At 43.0% G+C, this 16,504-nt stretch overlaps 1 long non-coding RNA gene across 1 annotated transcript in view; it reads left to right on the top strand.

Annotated features, from left to right (window-relative positions):
• LOC109284109 (uncharacterized) overlaps positions 1–15,616 on the top strand; it is a 30,823-nt gene extending 15,207 nt beyond the window's left edge. Inside the window, exon 3 of the long non-coding RNA XR_009455097.1 lies at positions 14,073–15,616. This is a non-coding gene — a long non-coding RNA (uncharacterized LOC109284109). The remainder of the gene's footprint in view (positions 1–14,072) is intronic.
• Positions 15,617–16,504: the final 888 nt, after the last annotated feature.

Genomic DNA, 16,504 nt, shown 5'->3' with positions numbered 1-16,504 from the left:
CGATGAGTGGTTATTCCTTAAGGACATGATTCTTAAAGCACAAGGGAAGTCCATTCTGGCCCACAGGAAAGATAGCATATATTTAGATTTCAAAAAAGCCTTTGACTTGGTCTCCCATGATGCCCTCATGGTAAAATTGGGGAACTGTGGCCTCAACAACCTTACGGTCCAATGGCTGGGGGACTGGCTCCATGGTCAGACCTAGGGAATGACAGTCGAGGAAACTGAGTCAACATGGCGCATGGTGATAAGTTGGGACTCAGTACTGACACCAGTACTCTTTAATATATTTGTGGTCCCTTTGTATATGGCTCGACCAGCACTGCGTACCCCTAAAGGGATATCCTACCTCCTCGGGGCATTCGTCTGCCATGACTTGATGGTAATAATCGGAGAATTCTGTCCCTGAGAAGGAAAAGCTGGCTCCACCATCAGGGCTGTCTCCAATAATCCAAAATAATCAGCTTTGGCCTGTAACAGATCCTCACAGGCCTTACGGGGGCTTCTCCAACCCCAGTACCCCCCCGCCACAGTCCTCTGGGCTTAAGTATAGAATCCTGCTGTTACAGCATCACAGCTAGGAGCAGCTATCAGTACCTTCCTGGATGACTCCCAGAAAGCCTTTGCAGTCCATTAGAAACAAAAATGCAAAAATATGGGCAGGAGTATTCCTCACCCCTGGGCTCTGTTGCTCTCTAGTACAATGTTTCCCTTCTTACTACTGCTTGTGTCCTTTTGGGCTTTCCACCCTGCACTCCCAGCCTATCAATGGTTGTTTCTGGTCCCTAGCTGTAGCTCATCCGCTGAGTTAACATCAAGTGACTCCTCCCCTGAGGTTATAAACAGCCTGGGCTGTTCCAGCCTCATCTTAGTATTTCCAAATAGGGCTTTCCCTTTCCAGGGGTTGTTTCCCAGTGGGAACCTCAAAGGAGCCAGACCATCTCTGTGTTCTCTTGGGGTTCTCTGCAACACACGCTTTTCCTGCTGGAATACTTCCCTCCACTTGAGAGTGCTCTGCAGGTAAGGTTTTAGTCCTTTCCATGCTCCCAGGCTTGTCTAGGGGCTTCTTCTATTTGCTGCCTCTGAGCAGGCTCTGCAGTTGCCCTACTTCAACTGCTTCTGTGTCCTGCCCCTTTACTGTTGGGGCCGCTTGACTTCCAGGTACTGAAGGGAAGGGAGTGAGCATAGGTTTTCCTCCTCCCACTCCCCTTACTCTTCTATAATATTCATAAATAATCTGGATTCAGGTGTCAGAAGCAGACTGCCTAAATTCACAGATGGCACCAAATTATGGAGAAGTGCAGTCATGCTAGAGGATAGGCTGGCAATTCAGGCCGACCTGGACAGGCTTGCAAGGTGGGCAGATCAAAACCTGATGACATTCAACATAGAGAAATGCAAGGTGCTCTACCTCAGGAGAAAAAACCCACATCATACTTATAGGCTTGGCAGTGCTATACTCACTAGCACCACTACCAAAAGAGACTTGGCGGTCATGATTGACCACAAGATGAACATGAGCCACCAATGCAATACCACAGCTGGCAAAACAAATAAAACAAAGCCTTGTGAAAACTCTGGCTTGCATCTATCAATGCATCTCAAGCAAGACCCAAGAAGTCATCCTCCTGCTTTACTTGGCCTTGGTGAAGCCGCAGCTGGAGTACTGCATCCAATTCTGGGCTCCACACTTTAGAAGGGATGTGGAGAAATGTGAGAGAGTCCAGAGGAGAGCCATGTTCATGATTAGAGGTCAAGAGAAAAGGCCTTATGAGGAGAGGCTGAGAGGCATGTGATTCTTCAGCTTGGAAAAGCAAAGGCTAAGGGGTGACTTGGTAGCAGCTTATAAGTATATAAGGGGTGTGCATCAGGAACTGGGAGAATGTCTATTCACCAGGGCACCCCAAAGGAAGACACGATCTAATGGTCAAAAACTGCTGGAAGACAGTTTTAGACTGGACATAAGGAAAAACTTCTTTACCATCCAAGTCTCCAGTGTCTGAAATAGAATCCCCACTAAAATTGTGCAAACAGCTCATCTGGATACCTTTAAGAAACACTTGGATGCTTAGCTTGCTGGGGTGATCTGATCCTGCCTCTGGGCAGGGGGCTGGACCCAATGATCTCACAACGTCCCGTCCAGCCCTAATGTCTATGAAATCTATGCAGGAGGGTACACTGAGATGGGCACAGACCTTGGCATCTGGGCATCTTCTGTGGGGCTCCACGTCCCCTACACCCAACCCCTTTCCATTTGGGTGTTCTTGTGATGTTATCAGGGTAGGCATGTGGTCCCCTAGGTACCTGCCTTCACATGGAAAAAGAAAGATCAAAAAAGAAAACAGAACCATTTGGGACAGATGTGAGCTGGCTGGGCCCTGCTATTATGTCAGGGGTTAACCACGAATAATATCTGGCCAACCCCTGTGGGTAATTTGGGGCTACAGGTATTATGAACTCCCATGAGGCCTTGGCAGGTACCTGACATCCAGTGTCCACAAGGTCATCAGGTTCCTGTTATGGGAGCAAGGTTGGGCTAGCCTCCGATGGGGCATTCTAGGCTCTGATGGAGAGATGCAACACAGTCAGGTGCTTATGCTAGTGGTTCCTCCCTCCTGGTTCTGGTATCACTTTGTAAGGGAAGTTCGAGGTTGGGTTGGGCCAACCCAGACCCCTGCAAACCCCCACATGCCATACTGCCACTGCTGGGTGCTTAGAGCCCCTGCCCCTGCCACTTCATTGCCTGCAGCTGTGGGTCCCAGGTTCTATTTGGTGCCAAGCACCACAGCTGCCTGGCTTTGTCTCTGCCCAGGCTCCAGGCCTGTTTAGGACCCTGCTTCCCAGCCCTGCCTGGGGGAAGGGTGCATGGGGGTGTGTGCCACCCACTGTTTCCCTGCTCTGCACAGGGTGTGACCACGGCAGGGTGGGTGACACCTGCCTACAAGCCTGCTGTTTGCCACTGGGATGGACTGTAATCCAGCTAGCCATGGAGCACCCCAGCGGCCATCGTCACAATAAGTGCAAAGCTGAGCTGGGTCCCTGTTACAGGAGGAAATAAAAAAAATTGTGCCCTCAATAAAGTGTCACTATCTTGCTCCTGCCAGATGATTTGATGTGAAGACACACTGGGTGCTTTTCTACTAAGCAGGGCTCGGTCTTGATGTTTGAAAAACACTATACCCTGTTTATTTATATTGTTAACCATATTCAATGAAGGGGACTTGTCATTCCAAAAGTTTTCATGTTCACATTTCAAAAAATAATTTTTTGGACAAACTCAGTTGTGACCAAAACCACCAATAATTTTTCAGAAATGTCAATCTTTATTCAGTGTATGTTTGACTGACCCTTTCCAACCCTTATCAGTTTTATTCATTTGATGATAGCAAGTTATGCTTATTACTGGCTAGAGTCAAAACAAAACTGAGTGTAAAAATTTCTGCTTCAGCGATCCAACACTGTTAGCTAAAGTACCACCAAAATTCCCCTGGGGAGACAGATTGTACCAAAATACTGTCCCATACTAGTGTACACTAACAGATACTGACAATATCCACAGGCCAAATAGCCTATAGACACAGAAGCCATGATACTATTCTTCAGTACATGAAAATAAATCAAATAAGGTACTAGAAAGAAATAATAAATTGCTGCTTTTTAGGAATGGCATCCAGAACTGTTTTTAATATTCCAGTGACTTGGCTTAAAAACATCAATGCATATTATTTATTTATGACATCATTGCACATCTGTGCATTACTACATTACTTTTAGGACCAAATATTCCTGCAGCCACTATGCAAACATTATTGCCCATCTTTCGGAATGATACTGATGTTATTATTCATGGGCCATAAAAACAAGCAACATTAGTGACTGCTACACTGATATCTAAATAGGCTGCAAAGATATACAATGGAACAACCACCTCGGAAATTATGACAATTGAGTTTATAGCTATTATTAACTGCTTGAATTAGGGCAAGGTATTGTGGGGTCCTTCCTCATTCAATAAAGGACTATCATAACCTGAGGGAATAAAATCTAACTGGCTAATGAGTGAACAGCTTGAAAAACCTACCTACTTTCTACCTAAGAGAACTTTTATAATTTTTTTTTTTATGCCTCAAGAACGGTGCCTGCACCCATAAGCTTGCAAATAAAGATTTTTTTCTGCAAACACCTAGGTGGTCTAATAAGATATCACCTCTACCACAAGTTCTTATTCCTTCCAGCTTGAAACTTTGCATATGTACTAGGTCAGTTAGAGTGCAGACAAAAGTGCATCTCCCCTCTGTAACTTATGGAGCTTCGCAAGAAGCACCATGAGTTACAGTGATCCCCTGGACCCAACAGACATTTGCTGTTGGGTCCTGGGGGTTGGGAGATCCAGCTGCAATTTGGAGCAGCTGTGAGTCTGCAGCTGCAATCCCCTAGCCCCACCCCTCCCAACTCCCAGTCCTGAAGCTGTCTTCAGAATGGGGGGGAGGGGGGAGGGAAGGGAACTGAGAGAGCTTGGTCTAGGATTTTTTCATTCGGCACCAGATGGGGAGGTGGATTGGAGGACCCCCCACCCTGAGGTAGGGAAGGCTCCAATCCACCCACCCCACCCTCCAGCATTAGGTGAAAAAAATGCAGACCAAACTCCTGCCATCCCTTCCCCGCTTCCCATTCTGAAGACAGTGCCAGGAGCAGGGCTGGGCTGTGTCAACCCTCATGTAATGAGGTTTTCACATTATCATGGGATCAGACCCTTTTAAAATGCTCTTCAGCCATGCACTTCTGGAAGGACATGATTATAGAGCATGTTCAAGGGGCCGATCATGTGACAAACATAACTTCTGTCTGTACCCTTAGTGTCACTCCACAGTGACACTAACTGCTGGAAAAGCACTAAGTCTAGTGGAAGTACCACAGTATATATCCTATGAACTTTGACACAATTGCCTTTGAGAAGAAACAAAGCAGAGAATCCCTGTGAGAAATATGTACTTGTGATTCAGCAAGCAGAGCATTGGAGGTCAGATTTGTTTTGCACAAATACATCCTATTCTTAGATAGAAATAAGTATTCTAAAATGCACTGTTCAGCTCCTGAGGTAATACTGGGTTCTGGATATTAATCCAAGAATCAAAGAGGACAAAAGATGTGACAGCTATTTTAATGTAACCCATAATGGCACACTAGGCTGGGTGATGTGCTGGATTTCAGGTCCTCAGGGTGCCAGTAGCCCTGAAAGTCCCCTCAGGCAGATCTGCTGACTGAGGTGTCCCATGGAGAGGTGTGTCCATCACCCTCACTGCTCAGGAACTCATTCTGAACACAATAAACACATTATTTCTTTATTATATACAACCAATTTATATGCAAAAAAGAAATAAATAAACAAATGAATCAATAAAATAGCAATAGTTAATAATAAAACCAACAATTTAGATAAAATTTACAACTGCAACATTAGATGGATAATTCCAACACACAGGATGGTCCCACTTGTGTTAAACAACCTCAATTATTACATTCACCTGGTTATAACCCTTTAAACAGTTCCCAACACCCCACCCCACCACCCCCATAACCCAATAGATTCTGGTCACTATCTACTTCCCATATAATAAATGGCAAAACAGCTATAACTATTGTTTGCCACTAGATGGCAGAGGCGAGTCTTCTGCTGCTTCAGGGGAAAATGGACTCCTTTGATCCTTCCTGACAACACAGTGAAAATAGTCTCTGGACAGCTGCTGCAGGCAATAGGCTCCCTTCTGGAAATATACCTTTTGCAAACACTATGGGATTAGGTGTCCCCCTCACACACCCATGTGGTTTGTGTCCTCTCAGCCCATTCCCCCTCAGGGCTGTCTCCCCCTCCCAGGAAATCCACCCACAGGCAGAGGGGATCTCCCTCTGCAGATCTCTGTTTCTGCAGCTGGAGCTTTCCCAGCCCAGACAGGGGCTTCCCTCCACTGTGCAGCTTCTCCCAGCTCCTAGCAAGCCTACCAGCTTTGCTTACCAACCCCTTCCCAATTCTTTCCCTGGCACCTGTGTCCCTGGTTACACAGCTCTGAACCTGGTGGGGAATCAGCTCCTCATGAGGTGACACAGACTCCTCCCCATCCTGATGTCTGCTTCCTGGGTAAGTTTCAGCTTCATTCCCCCTGGATAGGGGAGATGAATCTCTGTCCCCTCTCTCCAGGCTGGAATTAGCTGCTTTCCTTCTTCTTTTCCCTCCCTCAGCTTATTATGGCTTAATAGCAGCCAATTGGATCCCTTGGTTTGCAATGGGGGGTCTGGTCACAGTTCAAATGTTCCAATAAAAAGCATGCACCGTACACTGCATAGTCTCCTGGTCTGGTAAAATTTATGCACCCTCTGCAAAGTTGCCACCCTTTGCTTGCAGAGCTGTTAAGTACAGCTTGCTCACTCAACTTGTAGGTAGGCGAGCTTTGCAGCTGTTACATTAGAAACAAATAAGCCTGCTATGTCTGCTACTTAAAAATGTTTGGATGGTCACTTTATTTCCTGGGAATCACAGATATTTTATCCTTTCAAATATAAAATGTTAATTGTATTTCATTTTCTTCTCAGATTTCCTTGTTATATCTTCTTTAACTAAGTCTCGTTTCATTGCTGCATGGGAGGTGTTCTTATTTATTTCTACTGTGATGGACCAGCCTACCACTGTTCTGTTTGGCTAGCACCTAGAATAAAATGACTCATTGTTAGATGATTTCCCACAGTATTGATTAAAGAATTTAAATGATTCACACAATAAATCATTGATAGAGCTCAGAATGGCATATAGGAGTCCTGACTCCCTGTCTTTATCCTCAGCTGCTTAATTCCCTAGACTCTTCCTTGCTACAGTAATGTAAGACTTATTGGATTTCTATTCTTTCCCCTTTGCATTTCTGAGCACAGAAAAACCCCACTCTTCTCATTCCAGTGACACTGATTTAGAAATGCTGCTTTAGCTTTTTCTCTGAAATAGTTCATTATTTCAATTAATACACATTTTATTTTCTTCTTCTGCAATGAGCAAGATAAGTATTTGCTATTAACTCTCAAACTGGCCTGCGCTGCAAAAAGCGTGTTTAATGAGCAAGCTCTGCTTGCTTGTATAAATTGTAAAACCAATGCAAAACATTTTGACAGTGATTGTTTAAAGATAAATTCCTAGGTGAGGATAGGAAATGAAGATGAGCAGTAGTGTAATGAGGGTGGGGCAAACTGCCCACTAGCCCATCATGCCAACTATGAGGGGGCATCAGAATTGCCCCCTGAGAGTCTTTACTACAGCAGAGGCAACTCTATGCTGCTCATGCCTGGCCTTGGAAGCTGGGCAGGACGGCACTCCACCCAGCACAGATGTGTATCTGGGGGAAGGGGGTGAGTGGAGCAAGCAGAATGGTGTGTCCACTCCACACTCCTTCACCCAGCCCTTCCCAAGGAGCCTTTGCCATTACAGGTACAGCCCTGCACCCAATTTGTATATTTAATTGCGGGGAACAGGGCACTGGGATCATCTCCTAGGGAGCCTGGCCATGAGGCTGCTGGTGCCAAAGCAGAACTGATGATCCTGCTGCAGCAGCAGCCAGAGAAGGTAAGCCTTTCTTTCCCCCTGTCCCACCCACCACCAGTATACAGCGGTCAGTATACCCCACCCCAGGTGCTCAGTGAGCTCGGGACGCTTCTATAGATGAGACCCTCCCTCTGTCAATTAACCTGTATTTGCAATATTATGTGCCGTTTTTTGACACTGTGATCTGTCAAATATTAATTATGGATGACATTGAACATGTGCAAGAAGAGCTAAAGACATTTGAGATATTGTATGTATATATGTATGTATGTACACAAAATATATTTTTGCCAATTAAAGTAACTACTGGAAGATTAACTATAATGTAGCCTAATGCAGAAGTTTAGATATGTATAGCATTTCACCTACTGAATTAAGGCCTGATTAAGCTAATGGATTTTTGCCATTGGCTCCAGTGAGTGGCATATCCAGCTCCTAGGGTTTAGTCCAAGCCCATTGCAGTCACAGGTCTTCATACACAACAAACTGTTTACTTGATTCTCCATCCTTGGAGGTTTTTAAGACCCGGCTAGACAAAGCTTTGGCTGGGATGACCTAGTTGGGGATGGTCCTGCTTTGAGCAGGGGGTTGGACTAGATGACTTCCTGAGGTCTTTTCCAATCCTAATTTTCAATGATTCGATCGTAAGTGAGAAGTCACATCAGGGTTCCCCGGTTGAGGTTTCAGAAAAAAAAGTAAAAGGCTGGGATTGAGGAGGAAAGAACATATAAAGTAACTAAACTATTGTTGCTAGAGGGTCATTCACTTGAGAGATTTTTGAAGATGAGCTAATTTATATTGCTCTAGTGCTGCATCTCTTGTTGTGACAGTGTAAATCTGTGGTTAATCTAGGCCTTGGGCAACAGCCTGCTTTTCTTTTAAATTGTTTGACCCTGTCTGTTCCTACCAGCCAGAGTTATAACCCACTCCAGTCACAGTCATGTTTAAACTTTGCTTGAATATGATTGCTCCTCGTGTAGACAGAGCCTGTTAAAAGCTGTGTCACACTAGAATGACAAATTTCCCTATAATTATTTGGCCTGTCAGACTGGAGATGTAATTTTGATGTTGGGTATGTTAATATACTTGTCTCGCCATGATGTATGTCCAGTAGAGTAAAAAGACAAGAAAAAATATTCTATGAAAAGGGGCTGGATTCTGCAGCCTTTATTCCGTTAAAACTTGCCACTGATTTCAGTGGGAATTTTTTCTTCATTAAAGACTGTCTGAAAGTGTCTCCCATTTGTGGTTAACCTAATAACCATCCCACCCACTCAAGGGGGGTCTATTTTTGAACTTTTCTCATTCCCCCTGATCCATCATCATTTAACTAATAATAATAAAGCTTAGTACCTACTAAAAGTAATATCTTTCAAATTCATTCCACTGAAAGGATAACATTAAAATGTCACTTTTTGGAACTTACATCTAATTACACCATTGTCTCTCTCAAAGGTTAAGTATGTGCAGTAAAGTTAATGATTATGTTGACACACAGATAATCTGTCTGTCAACTGATTTGGTATTTGTGATGGAGCATTTCCAACTGCTGGAATGATATGTAAATTATACTGTCAGCTAACTTTAAAGTAGTACCTAGAGGGAAAAAATGAGGGGTAACCAATGTAATGAACTATTCACCTTTTTGCTAGTCCAAGAATTTTTACAGGATTTTCTAGTGATGCTCACCTTCAGGTCTTTAGCGATTAACCTACACAACATTCTGCTAATGTGTTCAATTCATGAATGGATACAAATATTTGAAAAGCTATCTTTCAGTTAACTAATGATCCCTGAACTATAAATTTACCAGAGTGGAGGTAGGTGATAAATTGGAACCAAATCTTAAAAATTATACCTAATATAATTTGTTCCAAGAAGCATGCCCTCCAATTTTAAATAACTAAAAGGTGGAGCTTCCATTACTTGCCTCAGGAAACAATTCTCAAAGTTTAACAAATGACAAACAAATGTCTAAAGCTTCCTTTTCTTCTTGTCCTTCAACCCCAGAAAAAAAGTTTGTTCACTGTCATTTATATGTATCAAAGTCCTGCAAGTACTATAGAGCTTCATGAAGCAGTTGGATGAACCCTGGATTGGAGTTTGCCACAGAGGAACATGAATATACACGTATGAAGGTTGGAGTCGGTCAAATTTAAAACTCCAAAGAAATTATGGCAATTGACCCTTCCCTAAACTATTGAGACCTTTTCAGCCTAACATCCTTTGTGAACTAACATGACAAAGTCTTCAATAGTTGAGACACAAGAATCTCCCAGGCAGAGGCTGGGTGCCTGATGCAGCAGGATGAATGGGACAGTGGTGATTTCCAGTGGCCTCAGTGCTGTGGCTGCAGTGGTAGCTGGTATTTTCCCACCCCTTCATAAGCTGGCACCCACAGCAGCTGCCCTAGTCTCTGCACCCTAGTGGTGCTGCTGCTTCCAGGCAGGGAGTAGACAAAAAGTAAATAAATGCCAAATGAAAGGGGTTCTCAAAAGAATTGGGTGCATCTACATGTTAAATTAGTGCAGCATAATAAACTCTGGCACAGTTCATGCTGGATTTAACAGCTCCTGGGCACAGCATCTACATGTGTGCTCAGGACCACAGCAGGTTGAGGGGCTGGCAGGGGCACGGGAGTGCCCAAAGAGCAGAGCATGTGGCTAGGTGGTAGACAGGGGTCTGGCTCCCTGCTGCCTGGACTGACCGGGCACAATTTATGCCCGGGTCGCTGTCTACACGCACGTTAAGGCACAATTATTTTTGCTGCCATAAGATAGTACTGTCACTGCCAGTACTATCTTACAGTGGCAAAAATGAGTTTGCTGAAGTCTAATAGTGTCACACATGTAGACTGCGATGCATATTCAATTGCACAGATAAACGGATATGTGGATGCACCCCTTGAGACCCAGATCTCAAAGTTCCCATTGAATTCCCCATTGAGAGTGAGAGGCCCAAATAACTGTGAGGATCTAGGTGTCAATTCTTAATTGTGTGGAGTGAAACTTTTGTGAGATATTCACATTTACTAGATCAGCTCTAATCTACTGTCTTCTCAGATGTATGGGCAACCAAGGCTTGGGTATATCATGCATTTACAGGACTAAATTGAGGATCACCAAGAGCCTTTTAACTTACCCCATGTCTGTTTAAACTTGTAACACCATTATCTCAGGTCCTAGAGGTACCTTGAATTCTGTACAACAGTGGGGTCTCAGGATTGAATATGACACACTAGGCAAACTACCTTTACTAAAAGATGTTTAATTTAGTGACTCTTTGCTAATAAAGTTTTCAAAATCAGAACGGCTGAGCTTACTTAATAAGCCAGTTGCCTATGTGTGGGGGCAAATGCCAGGGAAGAGAGAGAGATACTTAAGATAAAGAACAATATTGGCACAAGAATAAAAAGGTCTAATCTGGCCATTAATAAATTAGGCTGGGAAATAAAAGATTTCTAATGAGCAGCGAGGTTCTGGAACATGCTTCTGATGGGAACAGTAGATAGAAACACCAGAGTACAATCTAGTTAATTCACCACTCCAAGGAGATAGGTAATGATAATTAATTATGTGTAGTTAGCCATTTCATTTTTTTGTGAGGTGTACTGTACAGACCATATTGAGGCACGGTAAAGAATAGTTTTTGACATTTATAATGGAGTAAAATAATCAATCAAAAATTCTATAAAACAAAATGTTTGATCATCTATATCTTGCTGAGTCAAAAAAAGCTACTGGATCAAGTGCTATGGCATCTGCTAGCTTTTGCCAAGTACTTATTGGGAGGCAAATATCAGTAACTTCTTAAGCTAGCACGTTTTACATTGGGTAAGTACAGACATTTGGGGAGGTTAGGGAGAGGTTAGATCAAGTTAAAAATAGCTGCTGGATCTAAGGTAAATCAGGATTAGGGGGACTAGTGAGGGGATTTAGAAGGCAAGTGGTGTCTGTGGGAGGGCTGAAGGGATTAAGGAAGGTGGAGGGCAAATGGGGTCCATGGGGGGATAAAGATCAGGGTGTTGCACTTATCAACCAAATTTTTGAACCTAGTGATTTAAGAATTGACATGACACTTGGTTGATTAATAGCAGAGAGTCTTGCTTTAATAACTAGCAACAATTTATAAAACTAAATTACAGAAAAACAAAAGACTTTTTCTTAATATTCAATAAATGAGCTATTAAGATCCTTGTATTATTTTAGCTGCAAGTGATTTTTACCCAAGTAGTCAGGAAGCAGTTATTATCTTTACAGCTTTCACAGAGCATGGGTACTTCACTCATGGGCTGGGTGCTGTATGGCTTCTTGATCTTCCCTGGATTGCACACACCTTGCTGGCAGTTCTGTCTTGCTTTTTATACTCTTAATTGTATAGCTTCAAAGCATTCTTTCTTGATAGTTAGTTAATCAAAGTCCAAGCAGAATAGGCAAGGACAGAATTAACATATTACAATTGTATCTTGTTTGTGCGTTTGTGAAGTTTGCAAGCTTTTGAGCAGTTTGGAATGAAATTGGATGGGTATTGATCGAATGAGGTACCTTTAGGAAGTTGATCACAGAATATGCATCAAATGGCTTATGGAGATAGTGAAGATCGGAGGCCATTGGATAAAATACGTGCGAGTTTCAGGAGAATACACTGGTTTAGCATAATAAACATTTAGAGATTGACAGCCTATTTTGAGAAATATGCCTTACTTAATTCATGCAAATGTGAGGCAGTGAGGATCAGAGGCTACTGGGGACAATAGGTGTGAGGTAGACAGGTTAGATGCAGTCACTGTAGACTGATTTAGCATAACACAGGAGATGAGCTCAATTTGGAATTGCTTTCTTTCACGTAGGTTCCAGCCACAATCTTCTAGCTTGCTCTGAGTCTTGTTATATACATGTAATGAGTGTGTCAGATCTCTGTCAATAATTTTAACCATCACTTTTATTTTTTAGGCTCGAGTGTGGTAGAGGGTTGAGGCTGTTATCCTGATTGAATATTAAGAATGTCATCTTATGGCATGGGTCTGATATTGGGTACCACAAGCCCCACTTTCTCTATGCCTAATGGGTTGCAACCATTGCTGGAGTTTGATTTTCTTTGTGGCAGGCTTGTTACCACAACCCAGTGTTGCCCCAGCCACTGTCTTGCATTTTTGTGCAAGAGACACTGTCTAAGCTTTCACAGACATCACAGGGGGCAGGCAGGGTCTTCAGAGGGGGTGGTGGGGCCTGGGAGGCAGATATAGGCTTAGGGGTGGGTGACATGATCATCCAAGGTGATATGGTCAGGGGAGGGCCAAACACTCCAACACCCTGCTTCACCCCAGCCAACCCCCACCCCAGGCAGGAGAAGCGGTGCCCAGACCAGCCCAGCAGGGGCTGGCCGAGTCTACTCAGTGCCTCCTGCCCCCATGGGGCTCCCTTTTGCATCCCTGGTTCAGCCATGTGGGGCAGCACCCCTGCCTTCCCCATCACCCTGAGATTCCAGTGCAGCATGGAAAGGAGTGGGCAGGAAGAGGTGGGGAGAGGGCCAGGCCAAACCTGCTACCTCCTGCTTGACTCCCAACTTTCCACTCCTCCCTTGCATAAACTTTACCTTCCTGGCCACTGGCTCTGCTCCACTCCACTCCATGCGCCCACTCCAGCCCACCCTGCCCTGCACCATTCTGTGCCCTCCGGAGCACAAACAAGATAAGCATCCTGCTCCGCTACAGTCCCCCTGTGACACTCTCTGTCTGGGTGGCTCCAGCCCTGTGTCAGGCTCTGGTGGCGGCAAGATATACTTGTCTGTGATAATATGGGGATGACTTGATGATGTAGGGGGGCCTTCCAGCTTTATGTTTTATGTTTGTCAAAGTAAAAAGAGAATAGAAAATTAACCCATATAAATATCGTAGTTGTGAAGGTAGGTTTTCCATGAATATCTCATCCATTTTAAATTGTTAAATGGCAAGCAATCTCTCATCTGCTTTACAGTTGATAAAGTTTGTTACCCAGGGCTCTGAGAATTCAAATTCCTTAACAGGACCTCAGTAATAACAAACAGTATTTATCATATGATACATAATGGATGTCAAAACCAAGCCACACAAATGTGGACAAACCTAATTAAGCTGTGATTGGTTTATTCAAGTCTCCGCAGCTGAATATTATATGATAACCAGCACAGAGCAGGTGCAACATGCATCATTGGCTTGATTATACAAAATTCCTTTTTTCTTCTATTCTAATTTTTTTAAAGCTTGTAAACAAATTCAGGGGGCCTTAGTCCTACTGGAACTATATTGCTTTATAGTATAATGCTAATGTTGTTTATCGTATAATGCTAATGTTGCTCTACAGGAATAGCTGTTATGTTAAGTCACAGCAAGATACAGGCAAGGAAGATCTAACAAAGGTCAGCCTGTTAGAAAAGGACTATTGTCTACTGCCAGAGGTGACAAACTGCCAGCTTCCATCTTCTGAGTATCTTGGTCTTCTTTTTATTCCAGTGCCTACCCTGGTTATCCCTCTTCCATGATGCTGGAGGTCTTATTGTTCATTGAGTCAATGAAGACCTCATGCTCACTGATGAATCTGAGCCTACCCATATGGGACGCATCCAGACGAGTGCGATCGTGAAGTACGTTTGCAGTGCCACATACTGCACAGTCCGGAGTTCTCCATGCTGCAACGGCATGCTGCCCGAGTGTGTGCTGCAACGTTTTTCTTTTTTGTAAGTTTTTTTGACCCCTGAATATCCACGGGCCTTCCCTGGGGACAAGAAGTGGTGGTGCAAGGTGCACCGCCGCTAGTGGTTCCCGGGGAACCAAACGTCCACGCACATCTGGACATGTCCATGCAGGCCACAATACCTGCAAAGCCAGACCAGGACCTGAGTGGAAGCCTCTGTGGTCAGTGATCACACCTAGACGGAACCCACATAGGAACAGGCTGAGAAAGCTCATTTTGATGTCTTCCAGCCATCCAGCTGATTCTCCTGCTAGCTCCTCCTTCCTCTTGCTGTTACTCCTAGAAAATTCCTTCTTTCTCTGTTGCCTCTTCTGCTTAGCAAGGAAGGGTAAAAAAGTGGCTGGACAAACTCCCCAGCACATTCCCACTCTAATTCCCATTTCCTGGTCTTCGTGCCACTAACTCATGTGTCCTCGTGTCACTTGAGTTCTGCCTAGACAAGTCCCACCTCATCATTCACACTGCTACTGGATGCTAGGCTCATCAGCCAAGAACCTAAACTGAACCTAAATCACCAAGCCCAAAGTAGTTATGATGCAGCTTTAGTGAGCACTCTGCCAAGCAATATACACCAAACTGTATAAGAAACCATTACATAAGGAATTATCGTTAGTTATCCTTAATATTAAAAGGGCACGTCTTAACAGCTCTACAGGGCAAATTCAGATGATGTGTGAGTGACTGAAAGTCCATTGAAGTCAAGCAGTGGGTTCTGAATTTGACCCCTTCTTTTATAGATCTGAAAACATTTAAATATAAATGAGAAGGGTCATAGCACTCTTTACATACAACTCTCTCTAATTCCCTTAGAAGATCCCTTTTAAGAATTTAGGTCAAATCTCTATATTATAGTTGATGTGGTTCTTAAGGGAAGTTGAGCATCAAACCTGATATGGTTATTATGGGCTCATCTGGAAAGTGTAGCATACAATTTTATTCTTACCATGTGGCACTGTAAAGTGAATAAACATTGCTCAGACTAAATTCAAATCCAAAAAAAAGAAATGCAGTTGGACTAGATTGGAATTAATCATTAAAAACTGACATAACTATTTTATATAACAAGCGCACCTCTGGATATCTGTCCAGATTATTTGGGTACAGCTAAAGCATGGCTTTTACAGTTAAAAAATGAATGCAGGCCATTAATCCACAGAAATAGTAACTAAAGCACAAGAAATAATATTGGAACAGGTAACTGTATGAAAATTTAACCAGAAAAATAACTTTGGTGATGCAGCAATGTCAATGAATGTTATAATTAATAAAATCTTGCAAATTTACAAGTTTGGAAAATGTCAAATTGTTTTTTCTGGATTTTTTTTTTTTTTGCTTGACATATCTATTTATATTGCAAAATTTTTGGCACCAGGATTATTTTAGTTGTGTGTTCAAAACCTAGCATAGATGAGGTCTAGATCTTGATTATGGCATCTTAGTGTTACTGTAATATAAAATAATAAAAAATAATAATTATATACAAATCAATCCTATGTCTTTAAACAGAATTTGTAAATTAGGAGGCAGTTCAACAAACTCTGAGGAGGAATTCTGGCATTAGTGAAGTGAAGAGCAAGCAAAATGTCCATTGACTTTGGAGACAAATTATCACCTTTAAATGTCTACAGAACTGAAGCACAGTGGTACATAGCACACTGCTGCTGGAAGCTCTGGTCAAATTTTACTCTTTGTTAAAGTGGTCTGAATTTGCCATAACGTTGCTGAATTCAGGGATGCTGAACCAAGGTAAATCTAAAGTACATGAAAGCACAATTTGACTCCTTGTTGAATAAAAATCATATTACTAGTGGTCATTAAAAATCTTGTAACATTTTCCAGAGCTGCAAGATACAAGATCTGGTGGTATAGGATAGTATCCACCTTGGGTAATAATTTATAATAATAATAATAATAGGTTGGCATTTCTATATCAATTTTCCATTTATGGTCTTGACTTTCTAAAGGGTGAGGGTATTAATACCATTGTCATTAACTGGGGCACAAACAGGACAAGTGACTGGCCCAACATCACAGACAATGTTAGTGGTAGATCCAGAATTAGTTATCATGTGTTCAGACACTCAGTCCTGTGACTCATTCACATGATCATTTTGCCTTCCAAAATTGCATTCTGACTGTTTAAAATTCACAGCTTTACTTTTGGTTGGATCAGCTATCTCATTTTCTCTCA

This window comes from Alligator mississippiensis, chromosome 1 (genome assembly GCF_030867095.1).
Source record: "Alligator mississippiensis isolate rAllMis1 chromosome 1, rAllMis1, whole genome shotgun sequence".
Taxonomy (NCBI): domain Eukaryota; kingdom Metazoa; phylum Chordata; order Crocodylia; family Alligatoridae; genus Alligator; species Alligator mississippiensis.
Note: the sequence above shows the minus strand (reverse complement) of the source record. Positions and strands in the feature narration are given on the sequence as shown.